We start from the raw sequence: 23,426 nt of genomic DNA, 5'->3' as shown, positions 1-23,426 counted from the left end.
GGTGGGAAGTAGCACTCTCACACTGAGAAAATATTTCTTCCCTTCTTAGTCTGCCCTCTACAATTTTGCATTGCCTGTCCCCTGGCACTTCTGATGAAGTGCTCTACCTGGCTTATTCCTTCCCTTATCTCCAGCCCTATCCTTAACAGTCCCAGGGTGAAGCTGGCAGCAGGGGCCCCAGCGAGGGGCCCTGCACACTGGCACAGGGGCAGGAAACAGGGTGGCCCTTGTGCTGCTGGAAGAGGGGTGTCCAGCCACCTCAGACAGACGTGTCCAAGTCCAGCCCAGCAGCCTGCATGGCACCCTTGCTGCTGATAAACCCAGGACTTCAGTCTAGGGCTCTGTCTCACCAGGCCAGCAGGAATAAGGGAGAAGGTGATGAGGCACACAAGGAAGCTCAGAAGGCAGCTCCTGCCTGTCCTTTCACCTAGGTGATGCTGAAGGCCAGGAAACACAGTAATTACAAAGCCTCTTAGAGAACATAATTAATTCCAGCTGGAGCTTTTCAACTCAACTTTTTAAAACCCTTCCCTCTTCATTAAGGGCATTAAGCAGTCACTTTTTCCTGGATCTCAGAGAGAATCACTTTCCTCACATTAACGCAGTCTAAAATGATCAAGAAATGTCCTTTTCTCCCCTTAGTTCTAAGAAATAACTTACAGATCATGTACTGAGAAAATCAGTCTCACCAGAGGAGTCTCACAGGTGGGAGATGAGTGACATCTGCTACCCATCAATTCTAGGTAAGAAGGCACACCTGTGTCTGAGGTGTGCTAACTGCAGAGAGCTCACAGAATGCTTTGAAAAGGTTTTGGGACCTTTCTGTTAAAAGCTGATATTGTGAGAGGGAGAACTACTGTAAGAGAAAACATATTTGCTATTCTCTTTCTCTCAAGGAGACAGAAAAGGTAGGAGAATGCTTTATCATCATTTGTGACCAGCAGCTAATCAGCAGGTTGGAACAATAGGGAATATTAATAGCTTGTATGTGCTTTGCCAAATGCAATGCTATTTTTGGTATGAGTCTGAGGGCATGATTCAGCAGTTTCTTAGCCAGCAAGTAGTTCAGACCTATCTCAAGAGTATTTTAAGACTCATGGTATCACATGTTTCTTAGTAATGGTTTTCCTTTCTTCCTTTATCTGTGGTTATATAGTAATTCCATTAATGCATCACTCATTAGTCAGTGTGGGAAAACATTGGTTTATACAATATAGTGAGAGAACTCGGATACAGTGATCACTAAAGGTGTTCCTGCTGAATGGAATTATCTGTGGCACTCTTTAACAAACTTCAATTCTTGTTAGATATTTAATTTGAATTAAATATAGCTGAAATCTATGGCAGGGTCAATTCTGAACCACATTAGTTTTACTAACTTTGCCGTCTTAGTGGTCACTGGCTCATAGCATGTGAAGGACCTTCCCTGGGAAGAATCCTGATTTGGTGTTGCACTGTGGGAAAAGCCTTTGGCCTCCTTGCTACAGTAGTCTGCTTATTCCATAACTCAGCTTTCCTGGTTCCTTCACAGTTTTCAGGGTAAAACACATCTGATGCCCCTTGGCATGTTCACCCCATTCCTTGCATGGAGAGGAAAAGAGCCTGTGTGGGCAACTTCCAGTAAAATCAAACATGATCTGTAAAATCAAACATGTTCCTCTGGAAAAACATTTCATGGTATTTCCTCTGCAGGGAGGGGCTGGGAATGAGAGGTGGAAAGAACCCGACCTGACAGTGCAGTGCTTGCTGAAAAGGTGAAAAATAATCAGCACAGTTCTCAGTGGAGGGAGGGATTCCTGTTGTTCATGCAGGAGTCAGGCACCAAAATGCCTTTGCAGCTCCAGTCCATGATCTGGACCTAATATGAAGTGTCCATTAGTCAGTGGAACAAGGTATTGATTCAGTGACTGAGCTGGGGGAAAAGAGACTTTTGGCTAGGAGAAAAACATCCCAAACACATGGGTCTACTCAGGCTCAAGCACTTAAGGCAAAAACAACAAAAATTAACAACAGAAGAACACACACTCCAAAATATATTTTGGGAAAGACAAAATACTGAGCCTTATACAAAGTTATCTCTAATCAAGAGTAACTCTGCAAAGCAGAACATTAAAAGGTTATGAAATGTCAGACCCCAAACAACTTACTTGCTTGTTTCTCTTTACTGCAGTGAAGAGGAAAATCTGTGTATTTTGTTTGAAGCTGCTCTGTGATTTAAACTAAATTCCCACCAAAACTTCCTGACTGCAATACCCCCAGTCCTCTCATTTGTATTTTAGAGGGGTAAAAGGTTTATGAAAATGAAATGGAAAGAATGAGTGTTATGTCACATCAAGGCACCAGAATAGCAACAAACCAAGAAATTTTTAACAAAATAAAACTCTTCTAAGAATATGTAAATTGTCCTTTGGTAAAGGTAACAAGAAAATGACTGTTGAAGGTTTGGGGGCTCCCATGTTCCCTCAGCTGTTCATGAGCAAGATTAAAACCTCACCAGTGAAATACAAATGTGGGGACATGTCATGTGAGGTTTTCTCTTGTGTGTTTCTGACAAATCAAGGCCCTTTAGGTTAAGAGATTAATAAATCTACTCTGTCAGGCAATATGTGGTGTGTGTGGGAAGTCTTTTTGAGAAGGTATGTTAAAAGAATTCTGTAGTAGCTGGGTACCAGAGTGAGAGCTGACCTCTGACTACAGGCTTAGCACTGTATGAATTAGTTACTTACAATGAAAGCTTTTTTTCCTCCTGGATTCCCACTGAGTTAACAGTTCTGTAAGCAAGTAAAGCCAAATGAAAATATGAAAGCTGTACAGACCTCTGGCCTTGTCAGCCGCTATGTAAGGCAAAGTTCAGCTTGCTGCTCTCCATCTCCTGCCTGACATTCTTGGCAGACAGGACAAAGCTTTCCTCCTACCACTGCTGGAGCCCTGCCACAGCTGTGCTGAACATCTCCCTGCTTTAGGCTCTGAGGAGCTGATGGAGGACATTTGACATCGTATCCAAATATTTTTTTGTAATGGGGAAAACAACTACAACAGTGCTCTCAAAACTGCTGTGATTACTCCTTGAGAAATTCCTTAAGCAGTGAAATTTGGTTGGAAGCTTCGAACACTTCAAACAGCTCCTTTAATTATACAGAAACACTGGTAAAGGTAATTATTTTGCAATATCTTGCAGTGGTTTCAGATTCTTTTAGTAGAGGTGCTCATGAAATTCTTTGGTGGTGACAGCTTTTTTATCTCCTTGTAAGAAAGTCCCTTACCCATTATGATTCTGGATGGAGATGTCCCTTGCTTTTACCTGCTTTAGCTTTATTCTTCTGTGTGAAACATCCTGTTACTCAAACTGTACATGGCAGTGGTTCTGGGTGCCTGCAAAATCAAACACCCTTTGGTGTAAGCACTGAAATCACTTCACTTGGATGTGGTGTAAACACGTTAAACAGTGCTTAATGAACATGGGGGAAAATCTGTACATGATCTTCCAGCATTTCAAAGATAAAAAAATATTGCCTTTACCACTTGACTTCATTTTTGGATTCTGTAAATGTTTATTATTAGAATGAGAAGGATATAAACTTAAAGGTTCAACACTACAAATGTGGTAAGTCTATTGATTTGAGGCCTAAATCTTGATTTTTTTCAAGTAAACTTTCATTTTAAACTATTGCATCAAGCACTTTGTACAGATTTCCTGCATGGACTATTACCTTTAGGTGTGAGAAGGAACTAAAATCCTTGTGTGTCTTACTGGTAAAGTTTTATCAGAATGACAATTACAGCTGAGCACAGAGTAACAGTCCACTTTTCTGACTGCAGATTACAAGTTTCTTCTCACAGGATCAGGAAATCTACTGTCAGACAAGTTTATTACTACTAATGCATATTTTGAATTGCATTAAATATCACAAACATGAATTCTGATTATCAAGTCACAAAGTTGCTCTTGCAGAACACAATAATGTATCACCCCAAGTAGGATGTAATTTGTTGCTTTGAGGTAAAACAGTTATAATCTGCTTGCTAGGATTTTAATATTTGTTGCAAGTTCAAGTTTCTTTTCTAGAAGTTTCTTTTCAATCACTAGAATGATTTAAGCTTTGTGGGATTCCAGGTAAAATAATGAGCTCTCCCTTTGCCTGTAACAGTGCTCCTTATTGGCTCTGTTTCCTGAGTTAAACAAAAGCCAGGAAAACTGCACAGTTTGAGAGTCTGCAAGTGAAAAATCTAAGTTTTCCAAACAGTCTGGGTCCTGTTCACTGCCTGATGTGTAGGAGTGGACACAAGAAAAATTTTCTGTAATAACCAATACTGTAAAAGAAGCTCTCATGTTTTGAAAACAAATTGTTGTTGTCTGTCATCCTTTGCAGAAAAACAACAGAAAATTGTTGGATTCTGGTAACTTCTACCTAAATCTACTACCAAGGTAGAAATTTCAGCTGTCCTGCCCTCAAAAAGAGTGAATACAAAGGCCCTCTATGAACTGGAGTCAGCCACCTTTAAAGGTTACTTTGAAATTCAGACCTGCTGGGCATCTTTATCTTGATATCCAAGCTTGAGCTTTTTCTTCCCCCGAGCTTCCACATAAGAGGTAGCACTTTAAAGGGGTTTGTTAAGGAATGTCTCAGAGCTCCTGCCCACACCATCCCCATTTTCCCTCCATCCTCCCTGTCTAAACACAGTGTGACACAGGCTCACTCCTATCTTAGTGTATCTATGACTGGAAAAGCTTAAGCTAATTTTGGAAGAAAATCAGTGGTCTTGACTATACTTTGTTAGGCTTTGAATACTAATTTCCTGACAAAATAGTGGAAATACTTCCTTAAAGAGAGATGCAGGGTGCACTAAAACTTTTCTGTGCACATTGAAAAGATGTGGTTATGAGGTCAGCAAGGTGAAACACCATCTGCAGTGTGCCAGGTCAATGCTTAATTTACACAATCAGCTTCAGCCGTGAAATAAATGTCTTCCATGCAGTCAGTGATAAGGAAGATGGTGCTGAAGAGCAGATTAATCTGCTTTTTCCAAGGCTGGGAATAGCAAGGATACATTAGCCACTGAACAGCTTGCTCCAGTGCCCATCCAGCATCAGGAGAGCCTGCTGTGCCTTTTATGTGAGGATCTTTCAACTCCAAAACATTAATTCTGAGTGAACCAGAAAATTCATCTGGTGCCCTTTACCTCAGGGTCGCTTGTTAGAACATGTTCTTTCTGTCCTTAGAAAGAAAAACTCATGTTTTTCAGATATTGCAAATGTAATTATGCTGATACTTGTACTTGGAGAGTTTCATTTCCTTGAAATCCTTCTCTTTCCCCTGTCCTTGGAAAAACAGAAATGCAATTAGGAACTTGAACCGCTGTCCATTGGCTATTTATGGAAAGTTGGCACATTCCTCACATGATCTCTATTTTTGCCCTTGAAAAGAACTAATGCACTCCTTCACCTTGCATGTAGTCTAGAATGAACCCCTACCTCTTGTTTGCACTCTTGCAGAGAAATCACTTCTTTCCCTAAGAGAGCCTTAACAATTAAAACCAAACCAGACCAACTTAAAAGGGAAGGTCAATATTTAATGAGTCATAAATATATGAATAATATTAGTTTCAAGTACCTTCAGATTCCAGGATAAGTAATCAAATGAAATTTTGATTAAAAATTTGTTTTGTAGAAATGGTATTTTGGGCCACAAGTCATTTTTACATGATGCAGACACTTGCCAGAAAGGCAGGGATGGCAGGCAGCAACTGTGGAATGGCTGTGGGTTGCCAAGGTGCTCTGAGCAAGATGTTGTAAAGATGTTTGGACACTTTGAGAGGTGAGTGGTGTAAAATGAACTAGAACAGCACAACAATCCAGTGAGGTATGTAAAATCCTATTCTGTTTGCCTACAGAGCTGTAAGAACAAATTTCCTTACCTGTCATCTGCTACATTTAGGCATTTTCTCTGCATTTTGGTGAATGGAAGTTATTTTTCACTCAATTTGTTTTACTACAGCATCAGAAATGCAATTTTTTATTACTCCTGAAAATACCTGTGCCTCTGCAAACAGGGAATGTGGGTTTCTTAGGTGAGTTTGATGGTTCTCTCTGGTGAAGACCTGCATGTTCAGAGGGAAATGGGTTATCCTTGATCAGCTTTTGCACTTTAGTACCAAATCACAATAAGTGCACTGTGCATCAAGGTGCAACCTCATGTAAGCATATATTCTACAAGTGCAAAAAAATTTGATATTTTAGAAGGGAAGTTCCTTCAAAAAAAACCAAAAAACCTTTGCTGTAAATAGTCTATTTTAATTGCACTAAAATCAGGTTTTGATCTTTCTGATTCTAGCAATAAGCATGCTCTATGATTTGCCCCTGGGAGCAAGCAGATTCATTGTGCTCATGACATGTAAAAATATACAAGAAATAATACTTCTGAGGTTTCACATCCTTTCACAGTGTAATCAGAAGACCCAGGAGTAGATGTCTGAGCAATGATAGGAGTGCAGTGGAGTCATATGTTTCCCATGGAAATAATTTGTGACTTCCCTCTCTTTACTGCCATGCATCTTCAAAGCACAAGACCAGCTTGTATTTTAAGCAGAACAATTATTTGCTTTACATCAAAGTTTTATGTAGCTGTCAATTCAAGCTGGATTTCAAAGGAGTGAAGTTAAGGGAGGTCTCTGTAACACAAGGGTGGTGATGTGTTTTCTGTTCCTGGTACACTTTCTATTGATAGATCTTGACATACTTTACAAACATTAATAATTCAGCTGCTTGCCAGAAAGAAAAGATAGTTTGCTGTTTCAGAAGAAGAATTATTGCCAATTCCTTCTTCTTTGCAGGGAACTGTAAAAGCAGTCATCTCTGGACCTAAATTGCTGTGTAATTGCAGTGTGATTATGGTCTGATATATCTCCAAGTGTTTCAGTTGAAGTGTCTGGGTGATCTAATCCTACATTTTTTATTTTTGCCTCTCAGGACCATTTTGTTGCTTGTGTTGTTCCTATGAGTTAGAGTTTTGAAAAAACAAGCCTGATGTCTTTTATTTAATGGACTAAACTGCTGTCTGAACAGGTTGTTTGCCACCCCTCTTTTGATACAATTAGAATACTTGGAAAATTAATTAAAAGCAAAAATGGGATTACTCATACTAAAAAAATAAATATTTTTACTGTAAGACTCTATCAACAGAGACAGTTCTTGAATGTAGATAACCCAAAGTTTTTGATCCACATGTTACACAATTTGCTTCTTCTACAAAAGAATATTTCACTGTTAACTAGTAAAAAAATTGGGGCTGCGATATTATTTTATTTGTGCTGTTTGGATCATAGAACAGCTGGAAGCCTTGTCTGGGATCCCTTGGTGTAACAGTTTGTCACTCTGGTGACAGTGGCCCTCCTGTACTCTGGGACTCAGTTCTGCCTGTGAAAGTGCTGTTTCTGCACATTATTTGCAGAAGGCTGGTTGTGAACATTTTGCTTTTGAAATTCATGCTCCATCCAAAATTAATATGAACTGACTGTTTCTGTTTTCTGGAAAGATTAAAATGGCTTAATTTCTGTAATGAATTTACACTAAAGCACCCGTTTGAGCCCTTGTGTCTGTACTCCTTTCAGGAAGCTCTTTGCCTCCCCAGGCCAGCAGGTGAGTGCAGTTGGTTTTCAGTGTTACATTTGCCTCACAGCCCTTTAAAAAGGACTTGATGGTTTTTAAATGGAATTAGACCCTGATTATGTCCGAGAACAAAACTAAGGCAAAAATTTTCTTCTGTACTCCTTGTGGTCAGGAGCTGAGGCAGCAGAAATGTTTTGCTGTCCAGGCCACTGTTGCACCAGTAACAGATCAGGGCTGTCAGCTCTTGCAGATAAATAACTCAGTCTTCCTGCTCGTGTGACTGAGATGGGCAAAGGCTCCTCTCAGAACAGGGAATCCTCTCTCCTCAGCCCCAAACCTCCATCTCACTAAAATCCAGTCAAGACCAACAAATGAAGATTTCTTTTTAGCATCTACCTCTTTGTAACTCAGTGCTGTTAACATTTCTATTTTATAGTTTTACTTTAAACCACCATGTGTTCTTTTTGTACTTACAGATTCTTGATTCTGTAGCAAGATTAATTTCTTTCCAGGCCAAGAGAGGTGTTTAGGGAAGGGAAATAAAAGTGGAGTCTCTAAGGAGTCCAGTTTAAACACTGTGCTTCCTTTGTCTTCAATTGCTTTAGACATCTCTGCCTGCCTTCAAACTGACTTGTTTTTTCAGAATAAAAGACTTGCTGGAGTCAAATCCAAGGGGAATAACAAATATTCCATTAACCCCATTGCACAGTCCAGTTGTCCCAGATGTCACTCCTCAGGGGCTCTACCTGAGGGCTAATTTCCATAGTAAGGGACAGAAAAACTTGAACATTTAAATTGTTTCTAGCAACTAGAGCCCAGTGGAAATCATCATTCCCTTATTCTCCTTCACTGGTGGACAGGGTGAATTTGCATGCTCTGCTTTTTTTTTTTTTTCACCTTTTTTTTCTCTTTCACAATGGGTTTTGGGTCAGGATGGCTACGTGGTGTTGCTGAGGGCAGGAGAGCTGCCTCCACACCCAGCCCTATGAAATACATGTTGTCCCATGAAGAAAGCCAGCTCTGGGGAGCTGGAGGAAGGAAATACTTTTCCTGTTTTGTATTGGCCCCAGACACTCTCAAGCTACTTTTGTGATTAATTTAGCCAAGTGCAGTTTGAGAGATGTATATGTTGTTAATCTCTGAATGTCTTTCATCTTTGGAATTCAAACATGGTATAAAATCCTTGGTACAGATGCATTTTTTAAATTTAAAAAAAGTATATTTTTTCTTAGTCATACACTTACCAGACATCACAGATTGAAGATAAAAAACACTCAGTAAAAGGCCCACTTCATGCTTTCTGTCACTTATTTTACACTGTTTTGTTTTTTTTTTTTTTTCAAAAAGTTGATTTTATCCTAGACAAAAGCTGTTTTTATAGACTGCTCCCGCAGGATGAGACCACATGGCACAAGTTGTGCTTTGTAGGAAGTAAATCATTAAGGGTTGTCTGTGTTTCTTGTTGTGGTCCTTTCTGTGGCTCCAGAGGCCTTTGTGGGAGTATATTCCACTGAAATAACAGAACCATCCCTTACTTTAACTACTGTGATTAATTCTTTAGCAAAATCATTAAATAAGTGAGGTAAGAAAACTTAATGGAAAAACTGAAGAAAAATCCATGTTAAAATGGGACAGGGGAGCACTAAAATGAAGACTGCAGATTACTCAATAGTTGTTTTGGTTTTTTGTGGTTTGCCAGACTGTCCTTTCCCTGCACAAGTGAGGATTGCTAAGCATGGAAGATCCCCTTTTCTGAGCAATCCAAGCCACAGCCTGTGTGCTGTGTCAGCTTTCTCACCACATTAGCTACTGCTAGCAGCAGAGAACTGCTGTGACTGGTTCAATGACCACGAGTAATGGTTAAGGAATAAAAATTACCCTCAGATCATATGATTTTGATCTGGAGAATATGTTCTTAGAATTAAGGCAAAGTTTGGCATGTTTTTCAGCTTTCATTTACTAAAAGACAAGGTCTTTCACATGGCAAAATATGAATTTAAAAGCCATGTGTGAGAAATTAAAAACTAGAAAAAGATTAAATGAAACTGCTTTGGTATAATGTCCACAGAAACATTATTGTCCCGTGCAAGATCAGCATTCTCAGTAGTTATGGATCATGATTTCAGCTTTAGTCTTTGGGATATATAGCCTCAAAACGGTCTCATTTCATGTGATAATTTGAATCTACCACGATTTATCTACTATGTAAGATTTTGATTATTAATTGGGATTGTTTTAGTATCTGCAGAAGTGGCAGCAAACCCTGTGTATTGAAACACCACCAGTGTGCTTGGAGGCACTGCTGCTCATTCAAGCACTGGTGCCTGCAGCTGGATATGCAGTAAGAGGCCTTTGTAACTCAGTACAAGATTTTCCTAATCCTTTACATTCATACAGAACAGCTTTTTTTTTTTTTCCTCCTATTTTTAAAAAGGCTATAGGGGTAAAAGCTTTTCAACCATATGATACACAGAACAAGTTTCTTACATGATCCTTAATTCTCCAGCAGAGAATCCTTAATTTGTGTGGTAATGCAGATAGTTACCCAAATAATCCCAGGAAACAAGTCTTTAGTAAGTCTTCAACAAAGGCTAAGGCTTTTCAAGGAGTTGGGGATTTTTTTCCCAATTGTCCATAATTTATGAATCATAAATTCCTTGACTGCTGACATATTGCAGTGACATCTTGTGCCAACTTCCCTAAGGAAGCAGAAAGTTTATATCAAACTATACATTATTTCAATGCCATGCAGCCAGAGTCCTCATCCTTTGGGTGGCAGCCTCCCTTTCAGGTTTGTGGATGTGTGATATCATTTCTCCCTTAGAATTAAAAGGTTTGAGCCTCCCAGTGCCTTTACAAGCCTCAGCTCCTTTTCAGGAGTGCCTGCAGTAGATACCAGCTCCTGCTGTGCTGGGAATTGTGTGTGTAACTTGGAGACAGTGCAGCCCAGGGACATGAGGTAACCTCTACCTGCCATGACTCTCAGAAAGGCTCCATCCCATATGCTTGCAGAGAGAGGAGCATGCTCAGCATGGAAAATGTGAGAAGGCATCTATAGATATGCATTGGTATTCCAAAGCTGTAAATTCTTCTAAGCCACGCAACCTTAGCAAATACAAAGTACAAATACAATTACATGCCTGATTACCTTGGGCTGTTGTTATGTGCTACTGGCATGAACCAAGGAAGATCAAATCACTGTTTGTTCAGCTGAGACTTTTTCTCTGCACAAGGGTCCTCTCTGCCCAACTTCTCCATCTGATTGACCTCACGGGCTTCAGCAGCATTTGTTTGTAGGCTTGGATGTGGCTGGAGGCACAGGCAGATGAACTGCTGTCCAGTTAGCTTTTCTTTTGGTAGATCTAGGAGCTCAGATCTTTGGGAAGGTAAAGAATATCATCAAGTTTTATACACCAGCAGCACCTGCTCCATCTTTTGGAACCCCTTCACCTTTTGTGGTGTTGGAAAACCAGAAGCTGGTTGAGCAGCTGTGGTGCCTACCTTGTTGACATGACATTTCTGTCTCCTCTCCTACCCTCATTTTCACCCTCTGAAAGGATCTAGAAGTCTCTGATTTTTGCAAATGTGTATGTTCTAATTCTAATGCATCTGAATTGTCCCAGTAAATTGAATTAGACTAACTTTCTGTGCTTGAACTCATGCACTGAGTCTTATAATTTGTAACTCTAGTGCTCTTAAAGTTCTGAACACAGAGACTGAGAAAAATCCAGATCTTACTTGGACTAGTAAAAATCAATGCACTAAAACTGCATCTGGTACTGTAGGAACAACTTGTCTGGCAAAGAGAACATTTTCCCTGGCTGGATTTGGTTAATTAACAGTGTCCCTTGGTCTGCTGCTCTACCTTCCTGCACATGCAGCTTTATGTAGGCAGTCAGGGCTTGATCTGGGGGCAAATATTTAGTGCACTGAACGACCATTACTGCAAGCTAATTTTTATTAAATTTGCTTCTTTTTATCCTTTTAAGTAGTACTGTCTGCCCTATAGTTTTAGAAAAATTAAACTAAGGAAATAAGAAATTTTCTGTGTACATCATCTGGTTCTGATTACCCACTTTATTTTCTGAATAGCAGTGGAACTTATTCAGCAAATCAGTGTACAATACACAAATGTGGTATTAATTAATGAGGTACATGCTTTGGACTTGGCTGCCACCAGCTCAGTGGTTTCTGAGCACGTTGATGCATTGCAGAGAGTTCCTGATTTCTATGGCTGCCTCCCAGCTGGGAGTTGATATTGCTTAAACTAAAGACAGGGCAAAATACTGCAGGAAATACATTCTTTGCTATGGAACATCACCCTGTATTGAATTTATTGGGTTCTCAAAGGAAAATTTTACATTAATTATTATTTCTGCAGAAAAAACTCAGAAGTAATTGGCTCAAGTATTATAGGAATATAATTTAATTACAGGTATGAAATTTAGTGTAAATAAAGAGCAGACAGTTTTCTAGTAAAGTCTTAGTAAATAAATTAAAAACCAAATAGTCCCAAAAGTTGCATTTCCTCTTTCAAAGTAACCAGCTGCTTTCAGAGGGCAGCAATAGACACCACTGAAAGAATTGAATGGAACAAGTGGTTAGAAAAATCTGTCCAGGCAGTGATATCTGTCAGCACAAGAGTGATACTTGAGAAAGTAAGAAAGTTTTGGCTTGTTTTATGGAATATACCATTGACACATCAAATTCCTTTGAAGAGGTACTACACATATCTAAAATGAGTCCTAGCTTTCCATTTTTTCATTTCCTCTGGCTGAGGACAGCCCTGGGACTGTGTTACATTAGTGATGGGTGCTGTGTTTCCTTCCCAGGGTTCTGGGGCCTCCAGCCAGCTCTGCAGAGCTTCCCTAAGCTCTCAGGTGGGACTGGTCATTTCCTCTGAATTTACATGCTGTAAATCCCAACAGCCTCTCCCACACCTGCAAATCCCAGCACCCACTCCCACACCTGTAAATCCCACCATCCTCTCCCACACCTGTAAATCCCAACACCCTCTCCCACACCTGTGGGATGTGTCAGGGCATTTGCAGGAGGGGCAGGAGCAGAACAAGCCCAGACCCACTTGCCAGGCTACTGCTGCAGTGTTTCCCCTCTGTTAAAGAGCAGAAGTGTAACAGAGCTGTGTCCTCTGGACACTGGAGGCTGAAGGTAGATTTACTCTCAAGAAAACCTTTCAGAGTATTTAACTTATACTTTTATTTCTAACCATTACACACAAGCGTGGTGTGCCTTCCACCCCTTTCTTCCACACACAGCTGTAGCAAAAGAGTACATAAAAAATTAAATTAGTTAATTTCTAATAGTCTACAAACATTTGAAGGATGCTGTGAACTTTCCAAACCATTTTTTGAGGTTACTCATTACTTCAATCAATTAATGTTTGTTTAAATGCAAACACAGCTGGTTTGTAGGGTTGTTTGGTTTTTACCCTACGCACAAGGGACTTCCAAACTCAGCAAATGAAACACTGTGGGTTAACAAACCCTATTTCTCTAAATCCCATAATCTCAAATGACAAATATTATTGCTCTTAGAACTGGGGGCATGAGGGTGGAAGGGAAATCAGCCTGGGTTTTGATTGTTTTTTTCCTGATGTTGTTGCCTTTTGGTTTGTAACCCTCAAAGCCATAAAATTCATAAACCTGAGCCTCCAGTAATGGCTTTTAAGATGGATTTTTTTTCTCCATCAGTGTGTCAAGAAAAACAAATCTATTTGCAGTGTGCCCCCTTTTCCAGCCATATCTGGAATATAAATTTGGCCTTAGCAGCCCCAGCAAACCTGGTGCTGCCTCTCACCTCTGCTAGGGCCAGTGCCCACCCACAGCCCCCTTTGCCCCAGAGGATGTTTGTGCTCTATTTAGACAGCAGACACCCCTGGTATTACAAGACAGCCTTTAGTCTAAAGAAGCAATGATGACCTTTTTCCCTCTAAAAACTTGGACTAGCCTGATATTTTCCAGTACCTTTCAACCCCTCTGATCTGCAATATGCACATTGTAGCCCTATTTCACTGTTGTTTTACAGAAAATAGCCCCAGAAATGCCCCCTTTTTTTGAATCTCTCTCAGTAACAACCTTCCAAGAGGGCACTACAGCATTTCTGAATTGTTAATTTTTCCAGATTTCTATTACTCTAGTTTTTCTTCCCTTAAACAGATATTTCTTTCATTTACACTAATTTTCCTTTATGAACATGAAAACCTAACCTTTTTGTGGGCAAAAAGTAAATACAGGATTATCAAACTTGCACAATGGCTTGGTTCACATTTCATTCTTTGTAGTGTGATCTCATTAATGAATAGTCAAGTTGAATTTGGAAAATGAATACAGGATAAAAAAAAAGCTGCTTTGTACCATTCAGATTTTACTTTAGAAATAATTAGTGTTGACTGGATCTAACAAAAAGGCAGGCTTTTCAATTAATAGTTTTGAATTTAATGTTTGCTATGGTATTTCTTATTCTTCTAATTTCTTGAGAAATAGCAATACCTCAGGATCCCGAGATCATTTCCCTGGAACCCTGCTGATTTCATTCTTACTGAGTTCTATAGATCTGAGCCTGTAGTTTTTACGAAACTTAAAGGAAAATTACAATTAAAGTGATTATTTCAGTAAAATGTTAGGAAAATTAACCTAATCCCTATTGTTAAGCAGACAGGCTTTTTTTTCTTATGGAGAAAAAAGTTATAACAAGTAATTCATTAAAAGTTTTAGTTTTCTGAGTTCTGTTAAGCTGTTAATATTTTAAACCTCATTTTTATGACAAGCACATTTGCACTAATCTAGATGTGGTTTCCTTGTAACTCTTGAATTTCTTTTAAAAAATGTCAGAAACATCCACATTGTTTTAGTTTCCTTAATGAAGGCAGCCTGCTTGCTTTGCTTAGGTCTGCTTTCTTGTCATGAATATTTAGCCCATTGACCCGAGCACAATGGCTTGTTCCACATTTCAGGCTGGGTACCAAGCAGCTGTGAACCCTCCTGTCTCTGTTTCTGTTTGATTCCTTGGGAATGGGAGGTGTGCAGGATTGGAAAAGGCAAAATTCACTGTTCCTGCCAGGGCTTTGCCTGGGCAAACTGCATCTCACCTAGGAGAACCACACACCTGATGCCCAGAGCCTGATTATGTGTGGAAATCAAAACAGAAGTAAAACAGTTTCCAAATTCCATCCATATTTTCCTTCTCTCTAAAACTTTGATATTTTTTTTTTAAGAAAAAATTGTGTTGGTGTAAGGCTCTAGGTCCTGTGAATTTGGAGCAAAGTAGTAAGATGGTAATTAAAACAGAGATCAGAACAGATGAAAGCAAAAACAGCAGATGCTACAGAAAACCCTTACAGAATAAGACTTCAGTAAATCTACAGGAAATGAATATCAGTTCTATAAACCTCCAACTGATAATAATGGGAATAAAAATTAAAGCATCTGATCTGCTGTGTTGCACGTGTAGAGTTTTTGGGTCATCTCTGGTTGAACACCTTTTCACTAATTACTGTAATAAAACACTTACAAAATTGTAGTAATCTTTCAAGTCCCTTTGATGTGCCTGCAGGAAGCCTCCTTTCTGTTCTTTCCTAATTATTCTTATTTAGAACGATGAGCTAGACTGAATTTGTTAGATTTCATTTTTTGGAATATATTTTAAATCAATAGATCAGCAGGGTCTTAATGTGAGATTCTTGTCCCTGTGCATTTTTGTGTGATTATCTGGATCCTCTTCCCTCCGTGGTACTGCAGGTGGCCCAGAGTGTGAGTTCAGGGAAAAGGCTCAGCAGCTGCCTCTCCCACTTGGCATGACTGCCTAGGAGGGAGTTGTACAAAAGGAGAGAATTGATTTCTACCTTGGTTCCGTGAGAAAAACGAAACTTCCTGCAATTTCTCTGTGCGCGTCTCCCTCAGCCCCGCTCCCTTCCCAAATAACTTTTGAACCCTTTGGTCAGTTTTGCAGGAAAGTTGCCCTGCAGGGAGTTAATTGAGATGAGCAGTTGCTAAGAGGAGAGAGTCTCCATGAACGTCCCAGTGAAGAGGAGTCTGTGGCTCGGCACCAGAAGATTCATACGGAAAAGGGACGTGAATGCTCCAGGTAGATGAAAAGTTGTCATCAGGGATCAAACCAAACCCAAACCCAAAATATTATGGGGGAAATTATCAACATTATGCTGTGCACAGAACTTCTTGGGGTTTCTTTCTTCTAAACCTTTAAGGAATGGGGGTTTTTTTAGCCTCTTCCCCTTTGCTGTTCCTTTGCTTGCTGACACCACTCTTGCAACCTGAGCAGCACCTGTGAGTCTCTGCAGATTCCTTTTCTCTTAACAAAGAGCTAAGCATGCTTAAATTTATTTCTCTGGATGCAGGATTTCCATGTTATACATCACACAGTTGTATTTAGTCTGGAAAACTATTTAAGCACTTCTGAAATTGTTGGAATGTAAATAGGAAGCTCTCCTTTTTTGACATGTTTGTGTTTTCATTGGTATCTGTCTCTGAGTTGAGGTCTCAGCCACGGTTGTATTATATTTATCTATCTATAGAGAGATCTTTGCAGCATTTCTACAGGATCTACTGAATTGTTTTACCTGAGCTGTGTAAGTGGCTTGATTTACCTCTGAGCTGAGAGAGGTAGCTGGAAATCTTCACTGCTTGTATATCTCAGCCCATCTTTAATTATTTTGTAGGTGGTTCTACTTACATTGCATTATTCTGAGTTGAAATGTTTTTGGAACATTCTTTTCTGGTTAATTGGAAAACTGTTATTTATGACTTCCAGGTGATTTGCACTCATGGGCATTCAGGGTGGTTTTCTGGCTTCGTTTAACCTGTTGATTTAGAAGTGGGTATTTATTTTGCAACTGATGAGAGTTTTTCTTTCCACTTAATCCTTGAGATCAGCTAGTAGATTTCATAGAAAAGGAAAGATAAACTGTCTCTGTATCCTGAGCCTACTCACAGAATATGCAGTCCAGAAATAACATACTGTACAGACTGATGGAGCAAGCGCTATGAACATTTTTCTTTCCTACAGATGTGATAGTTCTCAGAAATCCAGCTTTCATATGCCCTATGCCAAGTGAAAAAGGGCTCTTTTCAGGATGGGCTGTTTCAGGGTTTAAATAGTCTCTTTGTACTAAGAGCTCATGCACTTTTTTTTAGTGTTTATATTTTTGGTACTTTTCCTTCTTTGAAGTGATGGAAATGGAAATGGAGCAATCTGCAGCTCACAAGAAAAACCAGGAGGATCAAGTGATGTTCCCTGGGACTTGCTTTTCAGCTGTCTTTACAGCCGTGATCCCAACAGTCCCTGTGCTCCTGCCTGAACCAAGGCAACAGCCCATGGTGTCAAACCCCTCTGATCCTCCTTCTGAGGCAGGATTCAGTTGTCTTTCATACTGAGAACTTATCTTAATGTAATTTTAATGAATAAGAGGAACTTCATGCTATGTTAAACTTCATTTTCAAAGTGGAAAAGGAAGAGGACTGTGGAAGATGTCCCTGCTTTCCCTGTATTTCTTCCACAGAAGAGCTAGGACTGCAAGTAAGAGAAGAGTAGGGCCAAGGAAGCTCAAAGGACAGGGGAAACTTAGCCTGAACAAAACCTTTCATTACAAAAGTGTCTGACTTTGGTGAAAATTATATATTGCTTGTGACTAGCAAACTTTATGAGAGAGCCAAGTTACTTTACTTTATTATTTTTGAAGTCAGTGACTAAAAATGAAAGAGATAACATCTCAGATCATGTTGGAGAGTTTGTTTGTTTGTTGGCTTGTTTCACTGGTTTGAGGAAGAAATGAAAACTCCTTTGGTCACTAAAGGAAATCAAATAGCCAAGATATTCAAAGCTTTGATCACAGTCTTGAATCTAAAAATAAAGTAAACTAAGCACTGCAAACAAACATAAGTTGAGGCATCAATAACAGTAACTGATAACCAGCTTTATGGCTGGGATAATTTAGCTAGTTTAAAATAAAGGAGCTAGCAGTATAAGAAAGCCATTTTGAAAAACTGGTAAAAACTATTTTCTGGACACTATCTTCTACCTACTCCTTTGTTGCTGCTCTCATGAAGAAATTAGATGAGTTGATGGCTGCAATGTGTGTTCTTGAATGATAAGCCTAATTCTTAGTTACACAGCTGCATCTGGAAAGGTCAACAGAAGACAAAGGTCTTGGCTCCAATAATGAAACTTCCTTACCTGTTAAAAAGCTCACAATTCTTTCACAGTTTTCGTTTTAGAAGCTAATAGAATAATCAACCTCAGCAGTTTAATGCCATCAGTCTAAAAGTATTTTCTTTGAACTGCTGGCCACTGTTTTATTTGTTTATTTACCTATTATTTTGGGAGAAGAGGAAGAGGGTGTAAGGGGAAACCAGGAACTGCTGTATGAGAGCTGAGCTTGGTGTCACACCCAGCAAACATCTCTTGGGAATGCTCTAGGTGTGGCGGCAGCTCTCCTAGCACAAGGGACAGGCTCTGGGACAAACGAGTGAGGTTTGGGTGTACAGCTTTAAAACTTCATGTTCTGAGCATAGAGAAACCTCTTGAAGAAAGTCCTGCCCTGTTCTCAGTAGAACTTCAGTTCTGGGAACATCTCAAACTATTTATTCATGTATTATCTGGTTTGGTTACATGCAGATTTTTTCCCCAGCCTGTTCCCCACAAAGGCAATGGGCACTTGTGTTGGCACAGGAGGTGCAGCAGATGTTAGGTGGGAGGTGGGAATCCTTCTTTCCATGGTGGCCACACGTGTGTTCAAAGCATTTGAGAAACCCACAGCCTGAGGAACTGCTGATACACAGGTTCCAGAGCTGTGTGGTAACTTTCCTTACAGCCACATTATGGTATTTACCTAAAGGGCTTCGTTCCCTCTATTACCAACAATATTAACAAGAAATTCTTTGTAAGAAGCTTGGGCTACATTCACTTTCAAACCACACACAGAACTATTGCTTGTAGCAGTATTTTAAGATTTGGTACTTTACCTTATTGTTGGCAATGTGACTTTGTGGCCCTGGACTATAAAGTGAGAGGGTGCTTTGTCAGTCATTTCTGAAGAGTAGGGATTTCATCCTGAGTTGGCTTTACAGTACAGACACAAATATTTTTCATGATTTCTGCCCTCTGATAATGATTTCATCTTGTGAAGAGACTCTATTGTGACAAGCTCACCCCTTTCTGTTAGTGAAGCAGTTAAAATGCAGAGCTGTTCAGAGTATTATTTAAATGTCTTTTGCAACCTTAGAGGAGAATGACCTTGCTGCCCTGGCTAAACTCCAGTTTACATCATTACAGCCTACTACTTAACTCCTCAAGGAAATGCTGTGCAGAAGCCAGAGCTAAACCTGCCCTGTTCAGTCTGAACTGGGGTATCCACAGAAACCAGTGCCCTGCAGGGATTCCGCACTGGGAGAGGGGTTTGCTGTGAAGCACTGGGCTGCTAGCTGATGTGCAAATTACTGCCTTTGCTTCTGCCATCACCAGAAAGACTCAGATACTAAAGGTAATCAGCAAGGAGTACAAGCCAGAACAGAAAGAAGAGGCTTTAGGACTATCCAAAAATGCATTAAATGACCCTGACAAGTTTTGCCCTTGAAATGATACACTAGTCAGAACAATATTTGACCTGGAAGCAATCAGCCCAAAGAAGGGCTGAAGGACAGTTCTGGTGTTGCTAAGGACCAGGGGAAAGCAAAAATAAAAACTAAAAGGGATGTTATTTTATTTAAAGGAAATAGAACAGCATACTTTCATTTTTTTTCTACAGATTCTTACTGAAGAATGGCACAGAAATTTTGCATGAAAGGAAGACTACTTTTATTAGGAAAAACTGTCAGAATAGGTAAGCACTGAACAGATTCCATACCATAGAATGGTTTTCATTAGAGGTTTGATTAGACAAATATCTGTCAAGAATATATACACACCTCAGTTCCTCTGCTATGGGGCAGAAGATCTGTTCAGGTTTCTCTGAGTTTATTTGAAGCTGTTGTTTTCCTCTGTCCTGTTCTCTGCTGGTTCTAATTCTGGCTGGTAGCATGTGCTTTGGAAGGCTCACTGCAGACTGGGATTTGGCACACGGAGGTAGCTGGAAAAGCCTCCCCAAGGCCAGGCAGACAATGATTGTTAGGCTGAAATACAAAGATCCAGGTGATCCTAAAACACGTGGAACTATTTGCTGGGGGTTTTTCTCCCCAGTTCTTGAACTCAAAAATCTATATCAACTACTGCCCCTTTCTCACGGCTTTCCTGCCAAGTCTGCCCACCAAGGACAGGGCATGTGTTGGAGCTGCTGTTAACTAATAACTGGTTTGGGCCTCACAAAATGCCAGCGAAGAGCAGTGATTTTTAGTCTCTGTGGAACTGCACTTGACTGGAATAAATGGGCTGAAATTACTGGTCATCTCTTCAGCATTTACAGCAGCACCTGAGCAGCCCCTCAGTCAAAGCCCATTGCCATGATGTGCTCCAAAAGGCCTTCCCTGTATATTTATTTTTTGTAGTGCTTGCCATAGCTGCTGGAAATTCAGGCTCTCATGTTTATCCATCCACTTTTCTGAGTGGAAAATTTGGGAAGTAAACAAGTCTCCTTCTAGGCACCTGCCACCCTTGTGTGTTCTGTCCCTCAGCCTAAATAAAGCTGTGACTGCTTCTGTGGAAATTGCTGTCCTGCTGTGCTGCACAGGGCACCCACAGGTATTGAGCACTGCCCTCTACAAGTTGCAGAGGTGTTTTCTTACCTGTTGTATTCATCATGTAACTAGAATAATGAGATAAAGTTCAATCTTCTTCTCTATGGTCTTTTTGTCAAATCTTTCTATAAGAGAATAATAAAATCTTGTAGAGTAGCCTTTAGAAGGAAGAAACAGAAGCTAAAATATGAAATTAAGGTTTCACTTAGGGCATCACAGTAAATACAGGGACTGATTACGGCTACTGAGACACACAAGATTGGGGGAAAAAAAAAGGGAAAAAAATAAGAAGGAACAGCAGAGAACAGTTTTAAAACTAAAGCATTCCAAAGCAGCCACAGACAAATCAGTAGTAGCCCTCCCACTGTATTCTTCAGTGTTGCAATTGCAATATCAGTTAGAAGACATTTTCTAAAAGGTTGGTCAAGAACATGCCTATTAACTGTAGTAAAACTGTAACCAGAAATGTATTTCCTTCTTGAGCAAAAAATACACACAGAGAGAACTACAAAGTGAGGGCCCTTTGTTATCCCAGTATGTTCAGTCTACTGGGAAAAGCAAAACCAAGTCAGTAATGATAAAAGATTTAAATTTAAAAGCTGTGTCTTGATGAAGATTTCTAACACGATGCACTGCTGCCTGAACACAGAACTGAACTGCACCTCCAGATGCTGACTTGCACGTGGATTGTCTCTTGCTCATGCCAGCTTGGCTTCCAGGAAAGCACTTGACTTTCATGTGAATTTAAAAAACCCCACATGAACAGATATTAAGGTTTCCTCCCTTAAAGCCACACTTAAATGTTGCTGACACAGTAACACACTCCCAGGCTTTGAAGCAGCACTTTTGCAACAACACAAGTACAGATCTCTGCTCAACTCACACTTGTTTTTCCCAGAGCTGAAGTCTGATGTTATTTAAAAAAATACGAAAACCTTTCAGTGTGTCTTTCCTAGTATGGTGCATATTTTGGAGGGGGAATCTTTTTACTTTTTATTTTCCTGTACTTCCTTAATGTTTCTGAGTTTTCAAAACCTATCATTTGTAAGTTACAGCCTTAAATAATTTTCCATATTTGTTCTGTTGAAACTTTTCATTTAGGGAAAAATCCACTGGGTCCAAGGTTATGAAAAGCTGTATCAGTTTCAGGTCTGCAGGTAAGAGGGACGGAAATAAAAATTGCTAACAGTTGGGCAGCTGTGATTTTTTTGCTTCAGCTACATATGAGGTTATCTAAAAAGCTGTTATACAAGGGGAGAAAAAAGCAAAAGCAGAAAACTGTCCAGAGTTATGATAGGGTGTGTTTTCCTTCTCTCCCTGTGTGATAGAAGTAAGACATGAACTTACAGGCAAACTAACTTTGAAAAACTTTTACAGGTCTTAAAATACTATTTTTCTGCATACCAAGGCCTAAACAAGAAAGCAAAATGCCTAATTATGAAAAATTTTCCTTAAAATTCTCAGTAATCCTAGTCCTAGTAAATAATCTGTGATAGAAGAAAATGTTACAGTTGTGTAGTGGTAGTCTGAAGAGCTGTGGTGCCTGACTTTATTGTATGAGGAGATGCAGAAGCCCCTTGCTGCCATGGGACTAAGTTAACCCTGGCTGGTTTAGTCTGAAACTGGATCAATTAACTATTTTTCACATTAATGTCTGATTGGAAGGCAATATAATGTGCAAGGACTATCATCACTCAATTCAAGTTGCATGGCAGACATACCAATGTCTTCTGAAGTATCTTCATCCTCACATTCATGTTTTGACATCCATGATAGTGAATTTACAGAATTAAAAGGTAATTTTCTGTAATAATGAGTTTTAAACTAATTTTTGGCTTTCTTTTTTTTTTCCCTGAGGCCAGGACTCAGACCTATTGGTGGAATTGTTTTTAACAGCTCTTTCCTGCCCCTGTCTCTATGGCAGTATTTCCATCTCTCAGGGTTTAAGACTCCCCCTGCAGCTTCACCATGGCAGGCTCAACACCCAAAGTACCTCATTCCTAAATGTACAGGTCACTGTTGTGCCACATTTTTGGATGGGGCTAAAACATCCATTCCTCCCTGGCGGCAGCCTGGGCCTGTTTAACCCTGTGGCAGCTGATGATGGACCTGCCAGCACAGCAAGGGAGCAAACACTGCCTTTATCTTAAAATGGGAGAGAGAAATCTGCTAGGAAAATGATTCTGAGCTGCTTTCCTTGATGCCTAAGGATGAATTTCAGTATTTCTATACATGGGTGAAAGTGACAGATTTTGTCTGTTGTAGGATAATTTCCCCCCAAAAAGTTAAGTGTTGCCAATAAGCACCTTCCACTATATGGTGTTAACACTGGAGAGGAAGCAAAGGGTCCTCCACTTTGTTGGAAAGGCAGAGTAGGGAGAACTCAGGTTTCACTGAGTGTTGGATTGTTCTTGTTCCAGCATTTTTAACCTGAATAGTTTTAGCAAAATATTGTTTCTTCAGAGCTTTTAGTAACCTGTACCATTTGCATATGCTTGCCTTCACACTGCAGCACCACAGAGATTGTATTCAGACTTAGGCCTTCAAATCCATCACTTCAAACAATTCTACACTCTGCTGTGTAGTTAAGTGACACATAGCAAGTGCAGCTGATGCATTACAGGCCTGTTAAACTGGCTGTTGCATAAACTGATGCATCTCCTACATGATGCTGTTGTCTTGAGATCTGGAAAGGTTTCATAGTGCTCTGATACACTGTGCACCCTCCACCTGAGAATCTCCATACTCTGTAAACTCTACAAAAGATTAGTATCTATATTCTCTAACCAGGCACTTCTCATCTGTCTCAACAGCTGGAGAGGAACTGCTGGGGAGGAGACTTGTTACTTACCTGTATACAGCACCAAGAACCACCCTGACTTCCCCTGCCACACCTTGAGCAAAGCTCTGTCACCACTCCAGGCATTTGCTGCTGCTTTGGCAGCAGTAACCCAGATTTTCAGTAGCTGAGCTGTCACTTTGCTAACTGATCACAAGCCAGATAATAAACTCAGTTTTGCTATTAGCCTTTTACATACACTTGCAAGGGGGGAGCCCCCAAACCAGGTTAAGCATTTTCTAAGGTCACAGGAGAATCAGTAATAAACTAAGAGCAG

The 23,426-nt window shown here is 40.0% G+C and overlaps 1 long non-coding RNA gene across 2 annotated transcripts in view; it reads left to right on the top strand.

The window, feature by feature from the left end:
• Window positions 1-23,282, top strand: part of LOC135308639 (uncharacterized) — a 71,954-nt gene extending 48,672 nt beyond the window's left edge. The window contains exons 1-5 of one of the 2 annotated variants that reach the window (XR_010369018.1): window positions 769-908; window positions 15,567-15,709; window positions 19,386-19,460; window positions 21,412-21,467; window positions 23,124-23,282. This is a non-coding gene — a long non-coding RNA (uncharacterized LOC135308639). Of the gene's footprint in view, window positions 1-768; window positions 909-15,566; window positions 15,710-19,385; window positions 19,461-21,411; window positions 21,468-23,123 lie in introns of those variants that run through there. The other variant, XR_010369019.1, reaches the window with a different exon arrangement.
• The last annotated feature ends 144 nt before the right edge of the window (window positions 23,283-23,426 follow it).

The sequence above is a fragment of the Passer domesticus genome, chromosome 10 (assembly GCF_036417665.1).
Source record: "Passer domesticus isolate bPasDom1 chromosome 10, bPasDom1.hap1, whole genome shotgun sequence".
Classification (NCBI taxonomy): domain Eukaryota; kingdom Metazoa; phylum Chordata; class Aves; order Passeriformes; family Passeridae; genus Passer; species Passer domesticus.
This window is presented reverse-complemented; position numbering and strand designations above follow the sequence as displayed.